Consider the following 15,288-nt stretch of genomic DNA (forward strand, 5'->3'; position numbering starts at 1 on the left):
GAGAACCCATCTAAGTAAGTGGCCTATCATCATCAGTGTTCGGATGTATTGAGCTTGCCATCTCAACACTCCCCCTTAAGCTCAAGATCTCTACAACTCCAAGTAAGCTTCAAAATCCTCGAAGCTTCTCTACATCCAATGCCTTTGTGAAAATGTCAGCTACCTACTCCTATGTGTTGACATAGTTAATCCACTTACAAGTACGTTCTCTCTTACAAAATAATAATGTACCTCAATGTGTCTATCCTAGCATGGAAAATAGGATTCCTAGCTAACTGTATACTGCTCATGTTGTTACAATGAATGAAAATTCCACCATCTTCCTACACATCAAGATCACCTAATAATTTTTCTAGACATGCCACCTTACATGTTGCCATAGTAGCATCTCTATACTTGATAAAGCAATCATTGATTGATTTTTGTTGCTCCAAGTAATTATTGCACTACCAAGGGACAAATCCACAGGTAGATCTTCTATAAGACTTGCGACTAGCCCAATTTTCATTAGTGTACCCAAACACCTATACATCCTTACATGCCACATATAAAAGTCTTAAGAAAAGTGAACTTCACATACCTCAATATGTGTTTGATTGCATCCGAATGAGGCTTCCTAGGTACCTACATAAATTGAATCACAAGTCCAATAGTATATAACTCAAGTCACCTTGTGATGGTCATATAGATCAAGCTCTCTATCATTCTCCTAAACATAGTACGGTCTTCTATCTCATTGCCAACATCGGCACTCAGCTTTACATTTTTCTCTAATAACACTAAAGGAGGCTTACATGCCATCATACTATACTTGGATAACATGTCCAAGCCATACTGCCTATAGGATAGCCATATACCATCAACATATATGATCACCTCAATGCCAAGAAAGTCCCTTAGCTCACCCAAATCCTTTATCTCAAACTTTTTCTTCAAAATCTCCTTAACATTAGTAATTCCATTGTCACCATCACATGTAATAATCTAGTTGTCCACACACATGACTATGAAGAACAAACATGCATTACCCTTTCTCACATAAAGTGAGTGATCTACATCAGAAACATAATAGCTAAGATTAATAAGATACTCTATTATCTTGTCAGACCATGCTATAGGTGCTTGTTTTAGCCCATAGAGTGCCTTCTTTAACCTCCATACATATGTGGGATATTCGACATTCTAATAACCTACTAGTTGCTCCATTGTAAATCACCATGCAAGAAGACATTCTTCACATCCATTTATTGTAAGCTTCAACCTTTGGCTGTTGCCAAAGTAATCATATATTTGACAATTGCCATCCTAGCAAAAATTGAATAAATGTCTCTTAATAATATATACCATATATATTTGTATAGCCTTTTGCAACTAGCCTAGACTTATACATACATCTAATAGAACCATCACCATTATGTTTTATTTTATAGACCCACTTATGACCAATAACTTTCTTGCACTTAGGAAATGGCACTAGATCCCAAGTCATGTTGGCCTTTGATGTAGCCATCTCCTCATCCATTATTGCATCCCAATTAGCATATCCAACTGCCTCTTCAAAACTAGTGGCCTAAATATCTAAGAGCAATTTTAAAGATGGGCAAAGTGCCCGGATAAGAATTAGTGCAAATTTTAGGTGGGAATTTAAAGTTGACGGAAGCGGAACATGAAGATCCGACAATTTTAGAGACCAAGGAAGATGGAAATGAAAAACTTCATTCATTGAGGTGGTTGTAGATTTTTAGTAAATTTTTTGATAGCCGGATTGAAGAGGGATAGCTTTCCAACCGTTTGGGATGGCAACTCGGATACGCATGATTTTTCAGATCTGGGGATGAGATGCACGAGACCGGACATTGCCGAAGTTAAAATGGCAAAAGATTTAAAACAAAAACTGGGCATGGCCCTTTGCGGGGCCAATGGCCTCCAAAAAATTCATGATATGGGGGGGGGGGGTGTTTTTTCAAATAGCGCAGCAAAATGTCGGCCCCCTTGTGCTGATTTTGTGGAGGAGGGGGGTTGGAGGTTACAACCTACCTACCAATCAGATCATAGTAAGCAATTCCTTCAATTTCTTGGTGCTTGTTGCTGCTTGTTGATTGAGAAATGACTGCATGGTGGTGAAGTTGGAAATATAGACTTTCTCTCTCCTCCCTCCTCTCACCTCTTGAGGGCTGTTCACACTCATGAGTCCATGGAAGAAAGGGAAGGAGTTGGATGTGAGATGCTCATGGAATAATTGTATCGGAGCATAGTAGATCGTACATTGGAGTTGGAGAGAGTGTTAGCAATAATAAATGAGAGTCAGCAGCCTCCTAAACATTAAATACATGCCTCCAAAACTAGGTTTCTATGTGCATAAGCACTCATTTCATATGTTTTATGAAAAATGTTTGATGAAATTATTTGTAAATGGATTCCTTTGATTAGTAATACTAAAATTAATAAAAAATATTGAAGAAAACCAAAAAATTTAGTCATTTAATAATTTATATCAAAACACACAAAACCTACAATTATGCGGTTTTTATAAAAATGATAAAATTTGGGGGTTTTTTGTTGTGATTTTGGGGTTCATATGGATTAGAAAAGAATATAAAATGAATTTTAATTGTTTGTGATCAATCCCAATCCATAAATAAAAAAATTAGAATTTTTATATAAATAAATGAAGAAAAATAGTAAAAAAACAGAAAAAATTAGTTTTTACGCTAGAAAATTAAGAAAAATGTACATTATGTCCGTGAATGTATGGCATGGTTGTAGCATGAGGGATAAGCCTCAGTTCATAGCAGTGTCTTCATGTTAAAGTCTATTTTTACCACTTTTTACAAGAAAAACACATGAAAAAACTGCTCTCTTTACAGCTATCATTGAAGCATAACCTAAATGGTGGGGAAAAAGAGGGTTTTTGATGTTGATTAGTTGATGTGATAACGTGTGAAATTCTGATCTATTTGTTTGTGCATACCATATAAGATGTTTATAAATTAAGTTTAAAAGGGGTCGAGTAGCACGAGGATGTTCGGTGCGCTGACCCTTAGCAACACGAAGCATGACTTATAGGTTGAAATCATTAAAAAAATTTATTGTTACACTTCACAATGCTGATTTATGGAATATAAATTATTTGAGCACTATGGCATTCATAGTTGCATTATGCATATCACATGGTAATTCTTGGATGCATTACAATTGGTTTCTTATACATGTGACCCACGATGAGTTGTGAGATACCTAAGTTGTAGGTTTAGGGATTCGGGTTCCTTGGGAAACTGTTAAGTGAGGAAATATATTATCTCATGGAATGTTCTAAAATAAGAGTAGAGTTTGGTGACACCTGTATTATTTGTGTTAGTAGTGCATCTAGGGGCTAATCCCCAAGGTGTAGGAGAGCTATAATGGGGCTATGACATTCAGTCGAAGGGGTGCCTCCTTCTGTTTGTGATTATGAGGTATTTAATACTGATCTATGTGTAGGGACTTGTAGAGACGAATACTAGCTCAACCACCAAGACCCACGGACATCTTATTGTTCAAGCGTTTCAAGCGACACTAATGGCTACCTCTCACATAGTCGACGCGCTATCCCTCTCTATGAGTGCAGTGAACTTACCTTGATGCCAGATTGAGTTGCTTTCTCTCTCAAGCACTCCGATAGCTCCATGATTTGTGATGCAAGCTCAAGCATCCTCAAACCTCTTCCTCCAAGCTCCATCCTCCATAGCCATGTGCAAGAGAAGAGAAGAGAAGAGAAGAAGGAGAGAGGAGAAGGTGGAGAGCTTCACCTCCAAGATCCCTTACTCTCATAAGCTCACTCCCTCACTCCCTCACACTTCCTCCCTCAAGTACTCACAAGCAAACAAGAGAAGAGAAGGAGAGAAGAAGAAGAGTCCACTTTTCCACACACCAAAGAATAAGCTCTCATTTACTTTTGAACTTTATATACAAAAGCCCTAAATCCCATTTGAACACCATATTGGGGAATATGATCCCTCAAGCACTCACAAGCAAACAAGAGAAGAGAAGGAGAGAAGAAGAAGAGTCCACTTTTCCACACACCAAAGAATAAGCTCTCATTCACTTTTGAACTTTATATACAAAAGCCCTAAATCCCATTTGAATACCATATTGGGGAATATGAAAATTTCCCATAAGTTTGGGACACGTGGTCAAATCTTTGGATTTGTCATAACTTGAATACTATAACTCCAAATTGAGCAATCTATAGCTCAATAGATTCCATTTTTCAAGCGCTTTCCAATGATAAGTCACATCATATGGTTTTGAGAAACTTATGGGCATGTGATGCGGATGCCACCCTTTGAGTATTCAAAAAATGGGAATTGGAAGATTCCCAAACTCACCAAGATTGTGTTTTTGGGTGATCATACCCTTTTTACATGGCCGGTCATCCCCTTTTTACATGGCCGCCTAAGCCCTTTTTTCCATTGTCCTTCTATCTTCCTAGCTTCCTTCCTACTGTTTATCTTGTTGAGATGACAAGCTCAACACATGTGGACATTGATGATGGACCGCCTGGTTAGATGGTTCCACACGTCTACACTTAGCATGTTGGTGTTCATCATGACTCACACATGGCCACTAACTCATTACTTATTATATTTAGGTTGTTACACCTATTTATAGCTGGCATAGTTATAGCGCCAGTCGACTAGTGTAGTCGGTTATGCATTGTTTGACTTAGTAGGCCACTTTCCTTTATGTTGTATCTTATCTATACTTTGTGTACATTGTAAAGTATGTGGAAGAAGAAGAAGAAACCAGCAAGAAAACGTTTTGGCTTCCATCTCTCTTCTTGTCTCTTGAGTGAGCTTCTCCTTGTGCATTCTGTGTGTGATCAGCGTAGCATCTTGAGCAAGTCCCCCCACCATGCAATTCTTGACATGGTATCAGAGCCGCACCACTGAGAGAGGCTGATTTCGAAGGCTGAAGCAAAGGAGAAGAAGCAAGGTTTGAGCAAGCAAGCCACGGGTAAGAAGCTCTCCCATCCTTCCACTCTTTCTCTTGGATAGTACCTGTGGAGGCATCGGAAGCAGGGCAGAGCAAAAATCTCAGATTGCAGTGAGATTTGGTGTGCGCGAAGAGCGCTGTATATTCTACAGATAAACCTATAGGGCTTTTTCGCAGTTATTTTTGGCATCTGAGGCCGTTTCAAGGCCAGTTTTAGAGCCGCAAGGTTGCGGACAATAGTTTCAGGGTACGTTGTGACTTTGACTATATTGACCGAAAGTGGGTGCAGAGGTTATAGATTTTAGATCTGTAAGTTCAAAGGTGTTTACTAGTGAGTAAACACAAGGTTTATCTGCAAACAGGTTGCAGATTGCATGTATTGTTGAGCAGATAGTGAAAAAGGCTATCTGGTGTATTGCTGTGCACTACAGGTCGAAGGTTGCAGAAGATTTGCTTGCTGTTGGTATTAGTTTTGTGATAATGGTAGAGAACAGTGGAAGCCCCATCATTGAGAAGCTTGATAAGAACAACTACCCTTCATGGAAGTTCCGTGTCACGAACTTCCTTATTGGAAAAGGCCTCTACGAGTTTGTTTTAGGTGAAGAAAAGGAGCCGGAGGTGAGTGATCCTCCAACTGCAGAAGAGACAAAGGCATGGAAAGAATGGAATACAAAAGATAAAAAGGTCATGTATTGGTTGTCTGCAGTAATTGACAATAATATGTTGGGACATATTAGAAATGTAGAGAATTCATATGTAGCTTGGACCCTACTTGAAAGTATGTTTTCTGTAAATACAAAGGCACGAAAGATTCAACTCAAGCAAGAGTTGAATACATTGAAGAAAGGGAAGATGTCTATCAATGAATATGCACTGAAGGTAAGAGGCATTGCAAATGCCTTGGCAGTGATTGATGCAATGCTCGATGATGATGATTTGGTGTCGTCTACCTTGGGTGGACTTAACAATGAAAAGGCTTGGAAGTCTTTTGTAACTTCCATATATGTCAGAAAGCCATTTCCAAATTTCGATGAGTTGGTCTCTCTTATGATCATTGAAGAGATCAACATGCAAAGTGAGACATCTGAAAGAAGTGGTGAACAGGTCTAAGCTTTCTACTCTAGTTCAGGAAGGGGACGTGGCAAGTTCTCTTCAAGAGGCCGTGGTACAGGACGTGGTAGTGACAACAAGCAAAACAGATTGAATCAGCAATTTGGTGATATGCAGGTTTCAGGAGGTCGTGGTAACTTTAGAGGCAGGGAGAGCTTTAGAGGAAGAGGTGGATGGCAGAACAGAGGTTCTAACAGCTCTGGTATTGTGTCTCACTACTGTGGCAAAGCAGGTCATATTGCAGCCCAATGATATGCTAAGAAAGATGATATTCGCAGTGGTAAGTTGCAGCAAGGAAACTATGCATTGTCTTCACGACAGAATGAAGACAAAAATGAACGTTTGTTTGTTATGCAGCATATGCTGAATGCTGTTACAGGAAAGGGAACACATGAAGATATTTGGTATGTTGATTCAGGTGCATCCAATCATATGACCAGCCATGCAAAATGGTTTGGAGAGATGTAGGATTTGCAAAATGCAGGTTAGTGATGATTCATGCCACCCAATTTCACACATTAGAAAAGTTTCCTTGTCCTTGCATGATGGTAAGACAAAGAGTCTTTCAGATGTATTACATGTGCCATCTATTACAAAGAACTTGGTGTCAGTCGGTCAAATGGTAGAGCAAGGGCTGCAAGTCAGATTTAATGCAAAGGGCTGCTTTGTAGAAGACTTCAATGACAAGTGCAGGTTGGTAGCAAAGGGAAGTAGAGTTGGACGTATGTTTACTCTGGATGTTGGAATTCCTACTATGAATGCTGCTATGTATGCCAAAGAAAAAGGTGTTGTTGCAGACATTGAAATTCGGCACAAACGCATTGGACATGCAAATGTACAGAGGCTGAAATTAATGCAATCCAAAGGGTTGGTTACAAGTTTGCCTACATTTAGAGTTGCAGAATTTCATAAGGTATGTGAAGCATGTCAGTTTGGTAAGCAGGCAAGACAACCCTTTTCACATGATAGAGATGTAAGCAGAAATATCCTTGATGTTGTGCATACAGACATTTGGGGGCCTACACAAAATGTATCTCTTGGAGGCAGTTCATACTTTGTCACATTTATTGATGATTGTTCTGGAAAGCTGTGGGTATATTTTATGAAGGAAAAGAGTGAAGCATTTGAGCACTTTAGAACTTTCAAGGCTACAGTTAAAAGAGAAACATGCTTGAAAGTAAAGTGCTTGAGGTCAGATGGAGGGGGAGAGTACCTCTCAAATGAGTTCAGTGATTTTCTGAGGTTTCATGGGATAAAGAGACAATTCACATGCAGGTATACTCCACATCAAAATGGGGTTGCAGAAAACATGCATATTGTAGAAGTTGCATGCGCCTTGATGGCTGAAAAGAATATGCCTAAGCATTTCTGGTATGAGGCTATTCATACTGCTGTTTATATTATGAACAGAACCCCCACAGCTACAGTTCATGGTATGACTCCTGAAGAATGCTTTACTGGCAAGAAGCCTGATGTATCACACTTGAAAGTGTTTGGCTGCATTGTGTATGTCCAAAGGCTAAAAAGTGTGTCTTTATTGGATACTCTTTAGAGCAAAAAGGGTATCGCTGTTATAACCCTGTCACATGTAAGTTCAGAGTGAGCAGGGATGTAATCTTTGATGAAATGAGTAGTTGGTATGCACCTAGTGGTGATGCATTGGATGATAATGATGATCATGACACTCATGTGCAGGCTGAAAAGCAAGAATCACAGACTCTTAGTGGACCAGAGACATCATCTGGCAGTCCTTGGTCTGGGAGATTAAGGAGTACCTCTACATCTTCAGGTGCATCTAATAGCACTACAGGTAAAGACAAAGGAAAGAATAAAGTGTCAGAAGGCATTGGTACATTTCTTGATGGAGATTCTAGTAGCTCAGAGAGCTTGGATGATGAGCTTGGCATTCCTTCAGTGAGGACTCCAGGTGTGCAGAGAGCATGCGTTAATGCAAAGACTCCATTGAGTGATTCAGTGGTACGTAGGTCTAGTAGGGTGAGATACCCTATTAAAAGATTTGGTTTTGAAGGTTATGCAGCTCACCATTACGCTTATATGGTGAAACTAGTTGAGGATGTTGAGTCCACATGTTTTGAGGAGGCTGTTGGTCATGCTCATTGGGATGCAGCAATGGATGAGGAGATGGCTGCATTAGAGGCCAATAAGACTTGGGATCTAGTATCATTGCAGAAGGGCAAGAAAGCTATTGGATGTAAGTGAGTTTATAAGATTAAGCACAATGTAGATGGTTCTATTAACAGGTACAAAGCTAGGCTGGTTGCAAAAGGCTATGCCCAGACATATGGCATAGATTATGATGAAACCTTCAGTCCAGTTGCTAGGATGGCAACTGTCATATGTGTGATTGCTTTGGTAGCAGCCAAAGGTTGGAGATTGCAGCAAATGGATGTGAAGAATGCCTTCTTGCATGGTGATTTGCAGGAAGAAGTCTATATGGATCAGCCAGCAGGTTATGAGGATTTAAAGCATCCCATGTATGTGTGCAGGTTGAAGAAGGCACTCTATGGGCTCAAGCAAGCACCTAGAGCATGGTTTGACAAGATCAGAGAGTATCTTGTCAATAATGGCTTTTATGTTTTTTATGCTAATCACTTGCTTTATGTGAGAAAGGGAGATGTAGGTTTGGTCATCATAGTCATCTATGTGGATGACTTGATTATTACAGGTGATAGTGATAGTGGGATTGCTAAAGTCAAGGAATTTTTGAAGAAGAAGTTTGAGATGAAGGATTTAGGTGAGCTAAGGTTCTTCCTTGGCATTGAGGTGATCAGATGTGATGATGGTATATGGCTGTCCCAAAGACAGTATGGCTTGGATATGTTGTCTAAGTATGGTATGACAGCATGCAAACCACTTTCAGTTCCGTTGGAGCAGAATATAAAGTTGAGTGCTGATGTAGGGGATGAGATAGAAGACCCTACTATGTTCAGGAGGATAGTGGGGAGTTTGATCTACATGACCATTACAAGGCCAGACTTGAGCTATGCTGTTGGTCTTGTGAGTCAGTTTATGCAAGTACCTAGAAAGCCACATTTGGATGCAGTCAAATGCATATTGAGATATGTGAAGTCCACATTACATTATGGACTTTTCTATGAGGCAGGTACAGATGTACAGGTGTTTGGATACACAGATGCAGATTGGGCTGGTAGTATGTCTGATAGAAGATCTACCTGCGGATACATGTTCTCTCTTGGTAGTGCAGCAGTTGCTTGGAGCAGCAAAAAGCAATCTACAGTTGCTTTGTCAAGTACAGAGGTTGAGTATAGAGGTGCTACTGTTGTAGCATGTGAGGTAGTATGGCTACAAGAGTTATTGGCTGATTTGGATGTGCAGGTGGAAGGTCCAATTGTCATTTATTGTGACAACATGAGCAGTATACAGTTGGCTAGGAACCCTGTGTTCCATGCTAGGACAAAGCATATTGAGATACACTACCACTTTGTGAGAGAGAAGGTACTAGCAGGTGAGATTGACTTGGTGTATATCGGCACACAAGATCAGATAGCTGATATCTTTACGAAGGCATTGGGTATAGAGAAGCTTCAAAAGTTTCGAAGCTTACTTGGAGTTGCAGAGATGCAGTTGAGCTTGAGGGGGAGTGTTGAGATGACAAGCTCAACACATGTGGACATTGATGATGGACCGCTTGGTTAAATGGGTCCACACATCTACACTTAGCACGTCGGTGTTCATTATGACTCACACATGGCCACTGACTCATTACTTATTATATTCAAGTTGTTACACCTATTTACAGCAGCTGGCATAGTTATAGTGCCAGTCGACCAGTGTAGTCGATTATGCATTATTTGACTTAGTAGGCCACTTTCCTTTATGTTGTATCTTATCTATACTTTGTGTACATTGTAAAGTGTGTGGAAGAAGAATAAGAAACCAACAAGAAAACGTTTTGGCCTCCATCTCTCTTCTTGTCTCTTGAGTGAGCTTCTCCTTGTGCATTCTGTGTGTGATCGGTGCAGCATCTTGAGCAAGTCCCCCCACCACGCGATTCTTGGCATATCTACCTTTACAATTTGCATGGGTGGAAGCATGACACTCTTAAAAAAAATCATGATGCGCCTTGCGCTCTTTTACAAAAGTATTGAATTGCACTTTTACTTGTGCGCCTTTCTTCTTGATTTAGGACGTTTTTGTACTTCTTCAGTTTCCATAATTTTCTTGGTGTACCTTCGCCTTCCATTTTCCTTGGCCTTGTCCTCTGCTTTAGAGTTTCCCGATGTTCCAGCTTGTTTTTTTGAGGGTTAACATTACCCCCTCCTAGACAAGTGCCAGTCCCATGGCACTTGGCTAGTGGTGAGAGGGACGATGGTGCTGGGTGGCCAGGGGTTTCTTGAGGTTGTGGACATATCATGTTGAGGGTGTGTTGGAGGGATTTTCAGAACTGAAAGGCTCTTGAGTTTGAAATGAGCCTTGGTATTGGAGGGATTTATGGACTTGTTAGAGGGATTAATGGAATTGAAAGCCCCTCCCTAGTGTTGGACGGATAGTGAGGTGTGGGTCTATCTTTGAAATTCCAAATGGTGTTAGATGGATCCATGCTTAGAGGGTGGTGTGTGGATCCTTCTTTGAAAGTTAGATGGTGTTAGACAGATCCATCATTTAACCCTCCGTGGGTGACTGAGTTCACCTATGTGTTCCAAATTATTTTCTTCATTCACTTTCTAATCGTGGCTGTCATGTTCGCCCCTCGCTTGGTAGTGCTTTGCCTGATGGCACAGGGTGTAGGATGGAGAGTGCATGCTTAGATGATGGGGTCTCTAAAGTTGGTGGTGGGGCTTTTGCTTGTACCTGGAAAGAAAAGAAGATGTTCTACATGGGAATGTGTCTGCCTTATCGTGATGTGCGTGGTGCTCGTGCTTGTGGGACTGGGAGTTGGGCAAGCCCTTGGTGTGTCCCACACTTGAGAACCCAGTTCGTGCATATGGGAGGTGCGATGCTTGTAGTTTAAGGTGACAGGTCTAATCATAGGCGAGTGTTGCATCTCTAGGTGTGTCTTGAATGTTCCCTAAGCATGAAGTAGGGGTTTAAAATGAGGCTAGGGGGTTAGGGACTGAGCCGACCGACTGGGGCCACCAAGCGCACCTAACTTGAGAACCCCTAGGTGCAGTGACGGTGATCGATGTGCAGCTTGCATTTTTTGTTTTTTGCTTTTTGTTTTTGTTTTTGTTTTGAATAGCCAGTTTCTTGAATTTGGAGAAGTAGTACAAGATGATAGATTCATTTTCTGGGTTCATGGGCATGGGATGGGGAAGTTGGGGGCTTTAATGATTTGTTAAGGAAGTGCATGCTTAGCATATACCCTTTTTGGCCTATTCTAATGTGGAGAGGTGTGGTGGACAAGAATGGATGGCTACATTTGGTAAATTGGCTGTTGTTCATGCCCTTAAGAAGGGCCATGCAAAAGGATGGGAGTAAAGCAACGCGCAGCATTAGCCAACGAGTCATAGCGCACCCATCTATTCCCGCATTAATGTCAAAAAAGAGCGGCAAAAGATGGTACTTTGCCAGTGTAGGGGGTTTCTTGAGGAGAGTCCTAAGTAATCTAATATAGTTACATATTATTACAAAGGCGAGGTCTGGGCAAGAGGAGAATTCCATTAGGAAATGGGCCATGGAGTCCCATAGATCTTGTTCTGAGAAGGCAAATGCCTCCTCTAGTTTTGTGGCATTGACATTGTAGATCCTTGAGAAGTCATATCGGCCATGGATGTCAGGGTCAAAATCTACTCCCACCCGTTGAGGGTATGGTAGATAGGTTGGGTCGTTCCATTTGAAGGTTAGGAAGCCACAAAAAGACATCCACGCATCCATGTTGTCATTCCAGAATCTTCTCCTCCACTTAGGTTGGGATTCGTAGCCTTTTACCATGTGGAGTACCTTCTCAACCTTGTTTTCCCAATAATGTGGGGACTCTGTCACCCAAGCTATTGGATTTTTATCTCTTTCAGTGAGCCATCTTTCATTAAGCCTTTTTCCCATGGTGGTTACTTCCGTTATTGCTTCGGTGGATAGTACTTTGCTCAAACCTGTTGGATATTAGAAGGTGAAGTCGAAGGGTTGGCGACGATTTTCCCATTTCTCCCACACCGACAGCTCTGTATTCCAATTCATGGGTAGTTAGTCCATTTCTAGCGAGATGGGCAGTTGGGGAACTGCAAGTGGTTGTGCTTGAGCTCTTTTCTGTGCTTAATCTAATATTCTGACCCTTTTCTTTTTTGCTTTTGCCTTCCTTTCCACTGTGGCATCTTGTTCTTGAGGGGGCTCTGGTTGTGGTGAGGGGGTGGTGGGATCCACTCCTTATCTTGTTGCTTTCCTTTATGGTTTGACCCTACCCCTGCCTCCTAGGGTTGTTGTTCTTGAAGTTCCAGGGCGTCAATCTCCTCTGGTGCCAAGCCTGCTCCTAATCGTTTCCCTTGCTGATCTTGCCTGATCGGGTCGAGGCTTGCATCTTGGACCTGGGAGCACAATCCTCTTTCGATCGCCTTTTGGGCTATTTCTAGTTTCCTTTTAAGCACATCAATTTCCTCCTCCTCTTCAGAGAGTGTTACATCTAAGATTGTGATGAGGAAGGCATGCTGTTGGATTTCGAGGCTAGCTTGAGTGGTGCTTACCTTGCCTTCTGCTAATATTTGGCCTCCCTCTGCAAGGGCCAAGCGGCTCGCTAGATCCTTCACTTGCTTCCCATTCCCTTGCCTTCTTTTTCATTTATTCCAGGCCCTCACTTTTCCTTTGTGACAGTGCCACTATCACCGGCTCCTACCTTTTCCATTTTTGTACAAGGTCCTCTTTTTCTTTTGTTAGACACCCGATCTTCTCCTCAAGTGTTGCTCATTCTTCCCTTTGTCGTTGCATTCCACATTCTACTTCTTGTCTCTCTTTTTTCCATTCTTCCTACTCTTGTGCTCTCTCTACTTCCAGCGCAGTGAGCTCTTTCATGCCCTCTTGAAGTTTTCTCACTTGTGCTTCGAGCTCTGCCTACTATAGAATCAAGAGCTTGTATTCCCTTTACATTGCAACCAGCTCCTAGTTCTCTTTAGTATTTTTTGCCATTATTCTTTGTTGCTTTCCTTGGCCCTTAGCTCTGCTTTCAGCGCACATGGATTTCTTTGTGTTGCAAGGCCACTTGGTGGGTCTTTTCTAGTTGGGAGGCATTTTCCATTTCCCTTTCCATTTCCAGCATCACCCATTGCCGCTCTCTTCTCCTCCTTTGCACTTTCCAACAGAGCATAGAGCTCCATGATATGCTCGTCCTGGTCTATGGCCTGCGGCCCTGTGGTGATAGAATCTACCTTTGGTTGCTTGGGTCCCTGTTGAGATTCGATGTCTACAATAGAGCAGATCTTTTCACTCCTGCAGTTGGGGTTCCCACACTGGAGGTGGGCATTGGGATATGTGCCTTATTGACTAAGAATTGCAACTATGCCATGAGGTTGCTAGCATCCATTGTGGTTGGGGTGCCTGGTATTGCTATGATGGTTGGGGTAGTGGGAAACACGAGGGATTCACTGGTAGTAATAAGGAGACGTCAGCTGCATGCAAGAAATATATGAAAATATTCCTTATCTACCCCCTATTTATGGGACCTTACCTTATAAAATGTACCTTCCTTCCCTTAAATAACCCCCCTCCCTTACACTCACGTTGTACCATACAGTAAACCTTAGTGGATCCATCCCCCCATCATGGCATAGACATCTCTTTTGTGACTCTTCTCCACTTTTGGTTCCAATCCTAGTGCCTTTTCCACTAAGGTCTTGCTGAGTGGGACCTGCATCTGCTTGGTTCCTTCCCTGCTTGCTAGGGACACTGTCCCACTCTCCTTGTTAGGGTCATACATTCTCAGGAATTCCACACCCCTAGTGTGGTTAGGGAACTTTTCGATATATGTGGCGAGGTTGCACTGATACACAATCCTCCTAATAGCTTCTTTGGTGGTCACCGTCCCTTCGATGTTGTGGATGCTCCTAACCTTAAGTTGGTTGCACACCCAATTTTCAAGGGATAGGCCATACTTTGCTCTTTCCTCTTCCGTGAAAGGTAGGCGATGGGCTCGGTCTTGCTACGAGATCCTCATCTCTTGTCATAAGCCATGGTTTTCCATTAGTGCTTTTCCACCTAGCTTTACTGAAAGAAAAGACTTCATGCTTGGCAGATAAGCCTATTTTTAGTACATGATTAGAATTTTTCCTTCAATAGTTTCAGTCCATTGATTTCAAGTTTTATTGTCAATTCCTTAGTCACAAGTTGCTTTGTCCTACCATTTAGGTTCCTCATGTTCTGCATGTGTTATTTTCCTTTATGGTTCTTGTTATGTGTTTCGTTTGTTTCGCCATGCTCCCCCCTCTCTAAATTGAGAAGAATCCTTCCTAGGATTAAAGGGTTGGAGGATGATGGCCGTTCGGCACATAATGTGAGAGATTTACCTTCACATGAGCCAAGGCATAGAAATTTGGATTATACTCAAGATTGGCATAGCTATCCATGTCGAAAGGGTGAATGCCTATGTGCGTAATATAAGTGAGAACGTGAAGCAATAAGTCACCGGAGTCCATTCGACTAATGACATGCAACTCCTCATCAGTGATGATGCAATCTAAATACGGATGTCCCTCAATGTGTTCTTCTAAGGGTCGGTTACGAATAGAAGTCAATACCCTATAGGAAGAAGTTGGAGTGACATAGGTTGGGGTCATTGGTCATTATTTGGTATCTCACTTGCTCCCATTTCAATCGTAGAGTGTACCATTTCTGCAAGAAGGAGAATAAGCTGTTCCGACTCCGCAATTTCTTGATTTGTGGCCGGGGTTGTAGTCTTGTTATATGAAGCAATGAGACGTTGCTTGATGGATTGTTCATGGGATATCTCAGTTGCAATTAATTCTTGAGCTACTTCAGAATCCTTGATAAATACATATGATGAATCTTCCTAAGAGCAAGGGAGTGTTTGTATTTATGTTGTTATAGGTTCATCCAAGGTCATGAAAGTAGCGTCCAAGCATCAGAGGCAAGCAACCACGTTGTCCCTCGTATTTTTAGCTAAGTCTGGAGGTCAAGGTTAAGATTGATTGTCAGTCTCATAAGAGGGTTGAAGGACGGTGGGGGTTGAGGCTTAATAGGACTAGAGAGTTCAACAGCAGCCAATAGTCGCAGTTTGGGTTG

The sequence above is a fragment of the Lygodium microphyllum genome, chromosome 20, assembly GCF_053477565.2.
Source record: "Lygodium microphyllum isolate KBCC chromosome 20, Lygodium_microphyllum_v1.1.10, whole genome shotgun sequence".
Lineage (NCBI taxonomy): Eukaryota > Viridiplantae > Streptophyta > Polypodiopsida > Schizaeales > Lygodiaceae > Lygodium > Lygodium microphyllum.